The sequence below is a fragment of the Anser anser genome (assembly GCF_964211835.1).
Source record: "Anser anser genome assembly, chromosome: 9".
NCBI classification, from domain to species: domain Eukaryota; kingdom Metazoa; phylum Chordata; class Aves; order Anseriformes; family Anatidae; genus Anser; species Anser anser.
This window is the reverse complement of record NC_139729.1, coordinates 7,789,448-7,802,509: the sequence shown is the minus strand read 5'-3', so window position 1 is coordinate 7,802,509 and position 13,062 is coordinate 7,789,448. Positions and strand designations below refer to the sequence as shown.

At 38.6% G+C, this 13,062-nt stretch overlaps 1 protein-coding gene across 1 annotated transcript in view; it reads right to left on the bottom strand.

Annotated features, from left to right (window-relative positions):
* LOC310903943 (uncharacterized protein) overlaps window positions 1–13,062 on the bottom strand; it is a 166,827-nt gene that overhangs the window by 86,498 nt on the left and 67,267 nt on the right. Inside the window, exons 6-7 of the transcript XR_014587939.1 lie at window positions 12,680–12,751; window positions 11,308–11,929 (exon numbers count right to left, since the gene is read on the bottom strand). The gene's annotated coding sequence lies outside the window, so the exon portion shown is untranslated. Of the gene's footprint in view, window positions 11,930–12,679; window positions 12,752–13,062 lie in introns of the transcript that reaches the window.

Here is a 13,062-nt window from a genome sequence, read left to right as displayed (position 1 = left end):
GAGTCCACCACAGAAAAATCCTGCCAAAAAAAATTGGATCAAATTATTCTAGTGATCCCCACCTCATCCTCACTACCACAACGAATGTAATGGGGGGGGGGGGGGGGGGCGGCGGGCGCTGAAAACAGGACAACTTGGTTTCTCAGACTTTGTTGATCCCCAGGTACCAGGTACCAGGTACCACAAGAATTAATTGGCCAGTCAGTTTCACAGCCCAGGTTTTACCACATGAACAGGAAACCTCCCTCACAGTGGATTTAACACAGTGTGTACTAGCAAAGAGGGCGAAAGGAGTAGTGAGATTCACCTTGTTGAACACAGTGAATCTATTTAAAAGTAGTCCAAGGGCAGCATCTGAGTTGGAAAACTGATTCGGATAAATGCTGAAGTTACCCATCAAATGCAGTCACTGGAGGCTTGTGCCATTTCCATGCTGACTGTAGACAGCAGATAGCATACTCTCAATTCACCAGGAAGATGATCTGCCTTCTGTACAGCACTGCTTTTATTTGAGCCAAAGCCAAAGCACCACTGGGCTCCCTGCCACCTAACAATGAGAAACACAAATTATAGCAGCAAATAGCCTTTTTAGCATAAACAATGTTTCCAACCTTCTCTGATTCTGCCCTTCCCTAATCCATATTTACTGGTTTGGGGGACTAATTTCTCCTGTTTCCCTGTCACTATTTGCATGATTGCAGCTGCCTTTACTGATATGTGATGAATTACATGAAAATAAAGAATGAGCATGTGAAAAGGATATGAAAACTACAACTGAACAAGACCCATATTACAGGTGTCTCTTCCCCATTCCTGAGTACCAGACACAGACTGACTTTGTTTCCCACACTCAGCTGATATGGCAGAATTTCATTTTAGGCAACAGGAATCCTTCCATTGGCTTCCATACATTTCAGAGCAGAGGTAAGGAAAGAAAAGCTGTCACACATACAAAATATTTTTTACTATTAAACAATTCAACAATTCATTTGAGAACCAGTTTCAGCCAACTTTTAGCAGAACTCTTGAGGAGGAACAAACTGCGCTATATAGTCCTATCCTTCTGAGGTAACTATTTTCTAAGTTCCTAATTTTCCTACCTTTATTGCTGACCACTCAGGAAAGGGATCACTTGATCTAGGAAGGTTTAACCTAGGAAGAGGCAGAAAATATTAAAGAAAAGCATATTCATCTAGTAAAAGGTTAGTTCCAGCTCTTTGCTCCACTGAGTTTCAGAGCTTCCCTCCTAAATTTTCTACTAAATTTCCCTCTCGAAGACTCCTACTTATAATCAAGAGAAGCAAACAATTACACACTCTTGTAATAATTGAAAGATGAAAAGTTAATCAAGCATCTTCGTTGTACTATCATGAAAGATCATCTGAACTGCACATGCAGGTTCTACAACCCAAGTTCTACTATACTTTTTAGTGCCCCAATGAAGGCTCGACTAGGAATAGCCTGAATTTCTGTGTTACTACAGAGTTATCAGGTATTGCTTTGGAAGCTAAAAGTCCTTTACAGTTTTTTTCATCAGATACCAGTCAATTTTATGGTGATGGCTAGCTAACTCCCAAGATAGATAATTAAAGTTCCATGGACCACAAGTCAGCTTGAAGTCCATTTCCTGGGACATCTTTGGGACATCCTTTTCCTGAGGCCTATATCCACATACCAGTAAGTTTTCAGACTACAGTGAGCCAAGTCCCTTCCCATTTGCCTTTGTTACCAGTAGTCCAAACACCTTTCTCCTTCATGTGCAGAAATATACGGGCACTACGTGGCTTTAAGACAAAGATACAAGCCCAGTTAGGTGACACCTTAAACATGTCAGTTGTACATCTGTGCACATGACATGCACATTAGATCATAAGGTGAGTACGCTAACAAAAATGAATTACAAGGTGGAGTATCACAAATTACTGCTCCTGAAGACCACTACCTTTCCTTCCTTTTCTGTAACTTCGCCTTTTTTTCCAGTGATTTTTGGTCTAGGGAAAGGGGATTCTTTTCATCTTCAAACACAGAGCTAAGCCACAGAGTCATACCAAATTCATATTTTAAAAGTTACAGTGTTCAGAAATGTTTGGATTTGGGGTTTTGGCTGACCCATCACAAAGCCGTAATTACTTGACTATGGCCTGCTGAGGCTCAGGTTTTATACAATCCCCCCAGATTTCAGAACAATGGGATAAAGGGGTTTCATCTATCTCTGATTTTGAAGAGGTTTCACTGACATGACAGCGTAAAATCCCATTCTGTATTATTTCATTTAAAGTTAGGAACTTCTTTAATCATAATGAATAAAAAAGTAAACATGAAAATAATACATTGGTGAATTTGCATTTCCCATTGCTACCTGAGTACGTACATACTGTAGTATTTTCTTTTTGTGAAACTATTGTGTGCCCGTTACTTCTAGCAGTTGCTAGGTGTACAATCAAAACAATTTATATGTGCATATCGAGTATTACTTCATGGGAAGAATGGTCAGTTTATTTACAGGTTTTTTTTTCTTCCCAGAAGTGTGGCCATAAAGAATTAACATTGTCTTGAATGTATCCCTTTTATAAACACATCAGGATTGGGAAAGCATTCCAGGACATATATCTGTCACTGAAGCTGGTATCACCCTATAACTCTGGTTAGCTAAAATCCTTCTCTAATCAGAAAGGATAACGGATTTGTTCTGATGGGACTGAAAGGTGACAGTGCAAGTGACAGATGTCAAAAACATCATTCTTACAGAACTCTCTCTTCACAGCTGGGATTAACTAAAGTAGCCTAATTGTACCTTGTGCTCATTTAGTCTCTTTGGAAGGAAGAAAGTATGATTTTAACATCTATTCTACATTCCCGTAGTCTGAAGTTTGAGCTTTGATTGCCAGATAAAGATGAAGTGTAGCTTCATTTTCTGTCTTACTTCTAGGGAGATTAAAAAATGTTAATTTAACTAGCAGACTCGGCACACTGGGGAAAAAAAAAGGATGGCTTGAATAAAGATCAGGCAGAAACATGACCAAAGGTTAAGGCTCTCCAGGCTCACGAGGTGCCCAAAACGTATGCTCTCTGAGGCTGTAGATGAGGGCTCACACTGCATAGAGGCAAGAACTTTCCAACCATTTATCTCTGCCCATCACCCTGCATCAGGGAGAGAAGCCCAGGCAGTGCTGCCTCTCTCGTGTTTGTGCACAGCAGGCCAAGGGCTGTGAGGGAAAGAAAATGAATGCCTGTAAAGTTGCTTTCAAGGCAGTCACAGCAGACAAAAGATCAGTTTAATGCCTTTGTTCTTAGCTGCAGTTCTGCTTGGTGCCTGGGAAATTCCTATTGACAACCCAGTCACACAGAAAGGCACTTCAGGTACATATGGCACAAGTGTGATGTTCCCTTTTTATGGGTAACATTTACCCGCAGGGTTCAGCTATCCCATAAAGTGGCATTTAAGAATATTCTCAAGAGTTCGCTCAGCAGCGGAGAGAAAAAATAGACTTGTAGCTTTCCTGGCTTCTACATTCTGTATTAAAGGAAAATGTACTGCTCTAGTCACACAAGAGGTAAACAGATATTTCACCGTCATCTCACTGTTAGCTAGCACCACGTTTTAAAATTCAATAATGTGACCATACCTAAAGAAAAACAAAAGAAAAGACAAGAACTCAGGTTCTCTGAACCAACAAGTCTTGACTCGCTACAGAAGAACAGGAGAAAAGGATCTGAATTAAGTATTTCACCCAGAATCTATAACATTCAGGCTTTAGGGTATAAAGAGAATAAACATTTCTGCAGATGGATTTAAGAAAGGGGTAAGAAAATGTGCGAAGTCTGCACAAGAAAATATAAATAAATAAAAAATAAAAACTCAGATATCTACCTTACATTAAGGTTTGTAGCCAAATAGCTTGATTTTATTTTTCCGTTACCAGACAAGCTCATTTATGCAATAACACAGCCTTGCTTTCCTACATTTTTTAGCATAATAGTGAGCTAACTAGAGAAAACTAGCAGACGCAGTTTTTAATCAATAAAGCTCTGCTTAGAGGAGTTGAAAGTCTTTTCCTTTCATGCTTTCAAGTTCTTATTGTATATAATTGTTTTCCTCTGGGGATTATACCTGATCCCATGAAGCTTTCCCTGCCAAGACAGTCCAGCCTCATTGTGGAATAAGAGCAGACATTGATAGGCAGGGACCACAAGGGAGACTGTGGCGGCTCTGGGCCCCTCTCTCCCAGCAGGGTTTTGCTGCTCAGCCTGTAAGGGTCACCTGAGCATGGCTTAAAAGATCTGGAAAGGAAGGGATATCTGAAGGCCAAATATTTTAAAAATGCAAGCCCTTTGCCATTTCTTTATGAACCTCTCCCATCAAATAAAATAGATTCAATATTGTTTGTTTCCAAATGTGCTAGAAATGAAAATAACTGCAGTTATTGAAGCTGTGGGAGGTACAATGGATATTTCAGCTGCAACAGGATGAGAATACCCGTTCAAAGGTTCCCTTCAAGCTCTTTAGAGCAGACAAATCCTCAAAAGAAAACATACTTTGTTAACTTTCATTTGAATACATCCTGCTCCAGCCAGACAGCCCACTTAAAATGACACAGGGGTAGTAAATTGTTCTGCTGATTGGTTAGCTGGAGTTTAACAGCTTGAGCTTATCAGGAAGGAGATAGGAACAAAAGTGCCGGGTATATCATTGTTCAGACAAGACCCCCTTCCACTCTTCCTGAACCTCTGAGGTGAAGGCCTTTCATTCCTCTTTGCGGTAAAAGAAGTGTCATGAAAACACTGGGAGATGGACAAAGGCCACCCAGAAGGGATCTCATTTGACAAGCCTTACATACAGCATCACACAAGAAACCCTCTTAATGCAAAGTATTTCAATAGCTACATTTGTGTAGGGGTCCATGTTTTTCCAAGAAAGCGTTTGCCTCAAAAAGTCCCTTATGAAGTAGAAACAACAGGAGATCTAGTACTAAGGATACTTCTGATATCTAGCAGTTGAAACATGATGAGAAGCCCAGACTTCCTGTTATTTTGTTCTGAGAAATGGCACCCCAAGGCATTAAAATGCCCATGAAAATATGGAGGGCCAGATTTTCACAGGCACTCACAGCACACACTGTTGAATAGGGTTTCTGGCCAATCCATTTAGTCCGCTGACTTCTGGCTCTGAATCCTCTCCAGAGATCAATGGCTTGTGCCCAATAACACGCATGTGCCACTACACTCAGCATTGTCAGACACTTACAAGCTGATCAGAAACATTTGTAGGTTTGGTTATTTCTGTTTGATGTTACAGTCAACCTTTGAATAATTGTATGTGAAGAAACAGGAATAAATAATATATATCCAGTCTGGCCAAAAGCATCTTATCAATGCCAAAACCTCCACAATGTACAAGACTGTACAACAGACAAGGACAATCCCTCATAGACGGCTATGAATGTTGCATGAAAGAATAACAACGGTCAATTAACCAATTAATTTGTCTGCCAAGAGACTAGGGAATTAACTGTTCAAACATACATAAAATTAGATTAAATAGAAGTGTAGAGGTCTAAAGGTCTAATAAGTCAGGGCAGCCTTAGAAGAAAGCAAATTCCACAGGTATCACATGGTAAAGTAGTCCCAAAGCTCAGGGCAAAGAGTAGACCATAAGTCAAAAAAAAAAAATGCTGGAGAGACAAACATTTAATACATCTCAGTGTTTTTATTCATTTAATACCCTGAAATAAAGCACAGTGTGGAAATCTGCCAGTCAGATGTGAGCTTTCAGTTTTGCATTGGGTATGGTAAAGTCAAAGATACACATCTCTGAGATCCTGTTAGGATTTCGTGGTAGGAAGTTCTTTGTGTGACACCACTGTTTTGCACTTCAGGTGGAGAATCCATACAGTAAAATTAACTTAGATGCAAGCTTCCCCAATTAACTCCACCTCCTATATTCCTCTGCTTTGTTTTGCAACAATATTAACACTAACTAGTGAAATCAGATGGTAATAAATGCTCATGAAAACTACCAAATTTGAGATGTATTTTCTCAACCTTCATACATGGTAACAGACACACTGAGAGTTACATTTCACTAGAAATTCTGGCTGAGCACAACAGCACTTTATTGAAGGTAACAGCATTTTGTCTACAAACTACCTTGCTCAAAATTTCTTTTGGTTTGGTCCCAGTTTTTACAAAAGGGCATCCCACACACTTTTAAATGCCCAATGTAGTCCTATTTTACCAACCGAAGAACTGACTGCTTAAGTATACAAGAGGTTACAATCAGTATTTATCAACTTTTTACGCAAGTCTCATCAGAGAAAATTTAGCACATGCAGTACATTTTAGGCCAAATACTCCAGTTTATATCAGTGTGTTGCTGTGGATACAGAAGGTGACTTGGATCCTCTGTGCCCAGAACCAAATTCTGTTTTAATTTAAGTGTAAACACAGAACTACCTCATGCACAGGGGCAGTTTCTCATGAGGAACAAATTAATAGAGCCTTGCTGAATTCAGCTAAGCTGTTAGAACAGCTGTAGAGCTTGTTTTAGTTAGAGCAACACCATATTTATTATGACTGATTTACACAACAAGAAGGACTTCTAGAGATACATCAGCAGCAAAAAGAAGACTACAGAAAATGTGGACCTGCTACTGAATGAGACAAGGGACCCTAAGACAAAAAAATATGGTGAAAGCCAAAGTATTAAATAAAAGCTTTCTTCACCCAACCCTTTACTGGTAAGATTCACCTGTCAGGAAGCCCAGACCCCTGGGACCAAGGGAAACCATCTGGAGCAGGAAAGATTTAATCGCAATAGAGTGTACTCTACTACAATAGAGAAGGAACAGGCTGAACAAGAATGAGGATCCAAGGAGCTAAGGTTAGTCAGCCTCACCTCAGCCCCTGTGAAGGTGATGAAGCAAATAAGTCTGAAAACCATTTCCAGGTATACAAAGAACAAGAAGGTGAAATATTCAACCAGTATTTAGAATCATAGAGTAGTCCAGGCTGGAAGGGATCTTGAAAGATCATGAGGTCCAACCTTTCGTGGGAATAGCAAGCATAGATGAGATTACCAAGCATCCTGTTCAATCTTATCTTGAAAACTTCCAATGATGGGGATTCTACCACGTCCCTAGGGAAGTTGTTCAAGTGATTTCTGAAGGGAAATCATGCCTGACCAACTGGACAGCATTCTATGATGACATGAGAGCAGTGGATGCTGTTTACATTTATTTCAGCAAATCTTTTGGAATTGGAACGGGTAAGGATGAATCAAAACTTAGGAAAAAAGTCAGGATACCTTAGACTAATTTACTGAGGTTCAGAAAACGCAGAATAGGCTGTTGCTGCTGTTATAATTTCAGAGTTAGTCAGCAGCACTGCAAACTAAACCGTGCATTTCAATGAACATAAAGAGATACAGATTGACTCCAAAAAGTGATTAAATTCCCAGACCAGTTGCAGGTCTTGCAGGTCTATAACTACTGCTACTGCTAGAGGAGGGAAATGCATTCCTAATCTCAAAAATATCATTTACAATTAAATTGATAGGAAGAATGAGTATAAAGAAAAATCTGTTGGAGTCTGACCATTCTAGTACATGCAGTCTTTGTAATAAATCCTCCAGTAGTTTGGACTCTTCATTGCAGATGCTCATAAGCTATTTGCTTATTCTCCCAAGCTATCCAACACTTTTTTTTTTCTCCTGAAACTCTGATATGAATCAAATGGACAAAGCAAACAGAGTACTCTGTTAGTTTCCCTTTTTACAAATGAGCCATAAAATTGTCCATTAATCAGCCTTGCCTCCCCAGGGGTCAGTCTGCATTGTTGAGGTTTCCTCTTCCATTTCTGATCCCTGTTTTGTTGAGGAGATTACAAAATAAAAAGTCACAACGCAGTAAACCAAGAAGAATAGGCTTTTGAAAACTGCCCTCCTCTCCACAGCCCTTGGGCAGAGCTGGATTTTTTTATCAGAGTGGTGGAGAACTCTAAATTTAAACACACCCTATTCTTCATCCCTTACCTTCTACTAAAATAATAGCGTATCATGGCTTATCCGCCTCTCATCCAGAGGACACGGTGTTCCCATCTATTTAAATTACCCCAGCAACTTCCTTGAAACAATAAAAGGGCCCTTTATGGTCTCCTGGAGTATCTACAACCCTCTAGTTATAATGAAATGCTGAGATAGTTTACTAGGAATCTGGTATTTCAGAGCTTTGCTTCCTGATAATTCTTGAGAAGGGTGCCAGTTCTGACAGTGCTTGAATTTACCTGGAGGGCATATCCTTTTATAAAATTGCAGGAGGAAATATACATCTATTTTACCTGTCGCTCCACAATGTGTGCTGTCTGTGGGCACAGGGTCAGCCAGCAACTATAGTGCAGATCAGTTCAACTTTTTACCTAGGACAGCCAACTCTGCACCAGGTTTTGAAAATGCACAGTGGGACTGAGGTGAAGGAGTTGACCCCCACTGCAGCAATTTTTCTAGCTGACTTTGCTGTGTTTGTTAGAATAAGCAGTAGACTAACAGTGAATACAAGTGCCTCACAGTACATAGGAGCACTGGAAGTTAATGTAAGACAGCCCAGGATTAATGAAGTCCACAGACTTGCACATGACTATGCTACTTGTAGATCTGGCTGCTAGCTGCCATGGATTTGCTATCATCTGCGAGAAAATGTCTTTGTCTTCTAGGTCTTAGATAATTTAAATACAAACTTTCCAGTTCATCCTGTCTGTAATTAAAACTCAGGCTCTTGTATTGCCTCTTCTGCCTTCCCTGTCTTTCACTATCTGTCACTCATTTATGGGGAGATGACTTAAGCTCCTTGCAAGGGTATATTTTTAGCAGAGCAGCTTATTTAATATGCAAACCAAGCACATAATCAAAGTGTGGTGGTTTTCTTTTCTTTTTTTTTTTTTAAAGGGAAAGTCATCTCAAGGTTGACTTAAAGCCAAACAGCTTTATCTCACCGAAGTCTCAGTTAAGTGCTGCCGTGTGGAGCCCTATGTATAAGACAAGGCTGCTCTTTCCAGTGAGGTTCTGTTGATCTATGATCTAATCTAGGCTCTTTAAATAACCTTTTGAGTGTGTAACTAAGAACTCCTTTATCTGTTATTAATGTCTCGTTTTGTTATCACCGCAAGCAATTTAAATGTACTAGTCATGTTTGATGAATTCCTCTGCAGATTTCCTTCCCTCCCAAAAACATGTGAAGGTTGGTAGGGGAAATTTTTCCGTCTCTGTATTCCTTATGAGCTCAGTGGCACTCTTAACAACATTACCCTCACACACATAAAACACTGAAATGTCTGGACATGCGTTCAATGTGACTCACTCACACCTAGTGAACAAGTTCTCTCATTCAAGGACTACAGAAGTGTGAGTTTCTTGAATCACTGATTTTATTAGTACAAACATGTTGAACTTTACTAACATACCTTTTGACTTTATTGGCGTACCTTACTTTATATGTCAAAGACCTTGGTAGTTTTTTTGTTTTTGTTTTACCACAGTTAATTGAATTGAGCTCGCATTCAAGGGAAAAAAAAAAAAACTAAATCATTAAAGGAATTTCTAATAATCTCTCTCATATTAGTGGTGGCTGACCTAAGGAGTTACCTGCTACATAACCTGGCTTTTTCTCATGGGGGTTCATTTATTCTTATCTAAAGCCAAATCTTACCACAACTCTGCACTTCAGTCTGAGCTGTGGGAAATGTCTCGAGTTTTCACATACTGTGAGGGAAACCCTGTGTCCTGCCTGAAACCTAAAGAAATACTCATTATGCATATTTGCATTGGCTTCTGTGTCACCCAGGAAAACTGTTCTTAAAGGAGAGCAAATAAAAGAAAATCTGCTGAGAAACAATTAGCTGCCTTGGGAACGGTATCTGCCAAGTCAGCTCATAACTCATGCATCTAGTTGCCACAGAATTTGATCAGCTCCAAAGCATATTACATCTGATTTATCCTGTTGCATCCCAGAACAGCTGAGCCTTTATTTATATATATATCACAAAGATCACATCTACCCTTTCTAAATTTTCCCAACCTAGGAAAGAAGTACGTTCCTTTTTCTTAGCGCTGCAATGACAAATATTTATCTCTGGGGTGAGATAAAATAATGCATATGCAAAAGTTAAAGTGAGGATTGTAGTTCTGTATTTGTTTAAATAAAAATACCTGATGAATTATTTTATTCTGCCATTTAGCTGTCTTATCCATAATTGAATTAGATTTACAATCCTTCAGCAAATTTCACATTGGTGAGAATTTTCTGTGCTAGTTTGAAAGGCTTAAACAAGTTTTGACTTCTTTGTTAACAAGGAGGTACCTCTAGACAATTTCAGTCCAAGCACTCATTCCTGCCTCCAGCAAACTAGTGCAAAACTAGCTGAGTAGCTGGATCCTGATGCCTTATGCCAACTCAGTGACCAAAAACAGGTCTAAAGCCAGTTAAGGTAGAAGAACAGGGGTAAAACATGCAGAATGAATCAGAGATTTCATCTTACTGTGTTTTTATGTGGAGATAAATTAGGGCAATCCATTAGGAAATTGTCTATATGCTGTGATTCAACAATGTCTGTTTTTCCATTACTTACAGATTCAAGAAGAGAATAGTCGCCACCTTTCATTTTGTTCACAATGACATATATGTCTATACAAACATCCTTATATGTGCATGCACATACCTATAAGAGAAAACAAATAATCCTGGAATCAAAAAAGAAATAATAATAAGTCTGACATTAATCAAGCAGAAAGTGCAGAGATTTGAAATTTTAAACCCTATGCTAAAACCCTATGCACAGCTTTTGAATAGCGTACAATATTTTAAGAGACCTTACTGGCCCTTACTTTACAAACCTGTGTTTTATAATTGTAACATAAAGGTTCCTATCATAACTTATTTTCCCACCAAACTGATATGTCAAAATTTGGACAAGAACCCACTGAAACCATAAATTTCATCAATGAAAATTACTAACTCTGGTATTTCAAAAAAAAAAAATAGCCCTGTAAAATCTGTCCTAATAATACATAATTATGGCTTAACACATAAGCACTAACTAGTAGAGAGTTACAGCATGCACTCCTGACAGAAGCCTTAGCAAAAGGTAAAAGACACAAGGATATAGTTAATTTCTCATGGTAGCCACCAGGAAACAGTGATTTCTGCACCAACGTGTCTTCTCTTCTCTATCTAAATCCATTTTATAATTGTTAGAGGACTCCTTCATTGTCCTCTTGCTTCCAGTAATGACTTTACTTTTATTTATTTATTTATTTATTCCTTGCTCTGTTAACAACCTTTGCAATGTGTAGGGTCTTGCTGAAAAAATATGCCTGGAGCCTTCATATAATTTGCATACCATTTTAAATACATTTACATGACATTTTAATCAAGGAAAATGCAAACACAGTTATAACTTTTTATTTATAGAGTTCTTATAAGTCACTCAGCAAAACACACAGACAAAATATGACCTCAGGGCTGAAGAGAAAAAAGTATCAATGAGAAGACTGGTAGCATATCTTAGAAATCCATCTGATTCATGTCCTGCTTTACATACAGTTATTATAGTTTGAGGCTATTTAGGAGCTTGTAGTGTCTTGATTCAATCAGTTTTATGATAGAAAAAGTCTGTATCCCAAGTAGACACAAACTGGCTTATGCATAGAGCAGACATGAACCTCTTACTCAGTTCTGCATGTCATCTCGCAGGTGTCTACTGGGACAGAGATGCTCTAACTCATGAATGCTTGCAATGGACAAATCTCACGTGATCCCCACCCCTCAGATTTCAAAGTTTTGCTGAAAATACCACTGATGCTAACCTGACATGTATTGCATCTCCTACAAATGCCATGATCTGGTCAGCCTAGCTCTGTCCCACATTTCCTTGAAATATGCTGAAAAGGGAAAAGGGTTATAGTAATGAAGTTTGCCAGGAAAAAGCTGCTCTGCCCTGCCTCATACAAGCTAGCTTGTCAACTACTCATAAGTCTTTCCACCACCACAGCAAACTTCCATCCCCCCCTGAAAATATTTATGCCAGTGGCTGACTCATCTTGTGCTTCCCAACATGAGGAATGGTGTGATCTGCAGAGAGGTAAGTTATATGGGAACTCTGAAGAAAATGGCAAGCTTTGGAGAGGTGGAAGTGGAGTATGAATTCCAGAAAAAAAAAGAAAAAAAAAGAAAACAAAAGTCAGTTCCTCAAACATAATCAATGCCTCTCTATAATTATATAATTACAGATGAAGAAACAATATTGGAGGAATTTTGTAAAGTCATGCTTTAAGTAGTAATATAATGCCAAATTTGAAGTTTCCAGAAGAATATTAAAACCCTGAAATGAATACATTCCGATGAGTCCCACGTTCATACTAAAAGCCTCCATGAGAACCTGCGACAGAAACAAGACCTGGCTAGGCACCAGATTTTAACTTCATGATAACTGTTCATATCCCTCATCCAAAAAGATAAAGCTGAAAATTTCCACAGAATTAAAATTCTGAAACAACTTTCTCCAAAGTATTTTCCAAACATAGCATTATCCACAAGAAATACCTTCATCTGATTTCCTTCTCGGCCTCTGGAAGCCAGAGCAGCAGCTAACTGAAATTGAGAAGGTTTTTCTCAGCTTGAATGCTACTCACAAATAAAACTGAAGAAATCCTCATCTTCAGTATGTTTGTCCATCTTGAACAATGAATGAATCATCTTTTCTACTTGGAAAGAAAAAAAAAAGCAAGTGTGAAATAGTGTAATTACTGATGTCATGGCTAGGTACAACAATGATGCTTTAAATATGTAGCCTCCATAAATATTGTCCTGAATCTGACAAGCAATACTGAGGGATTTAATGAGGAATTGTAAAAAGTAAAAGTCTGTACATTTTTAAAAGTGATTCCTAAGTGAAAAGTACTTTTAAAGTATTATTATCATTATTATAGAAAATAGGAAAGGCCACAGTCTTATTAAACTAAAAGAACAGAAACTACAGGAAATATTTAAGAAAGAGAACCAAAAAACACTGTGA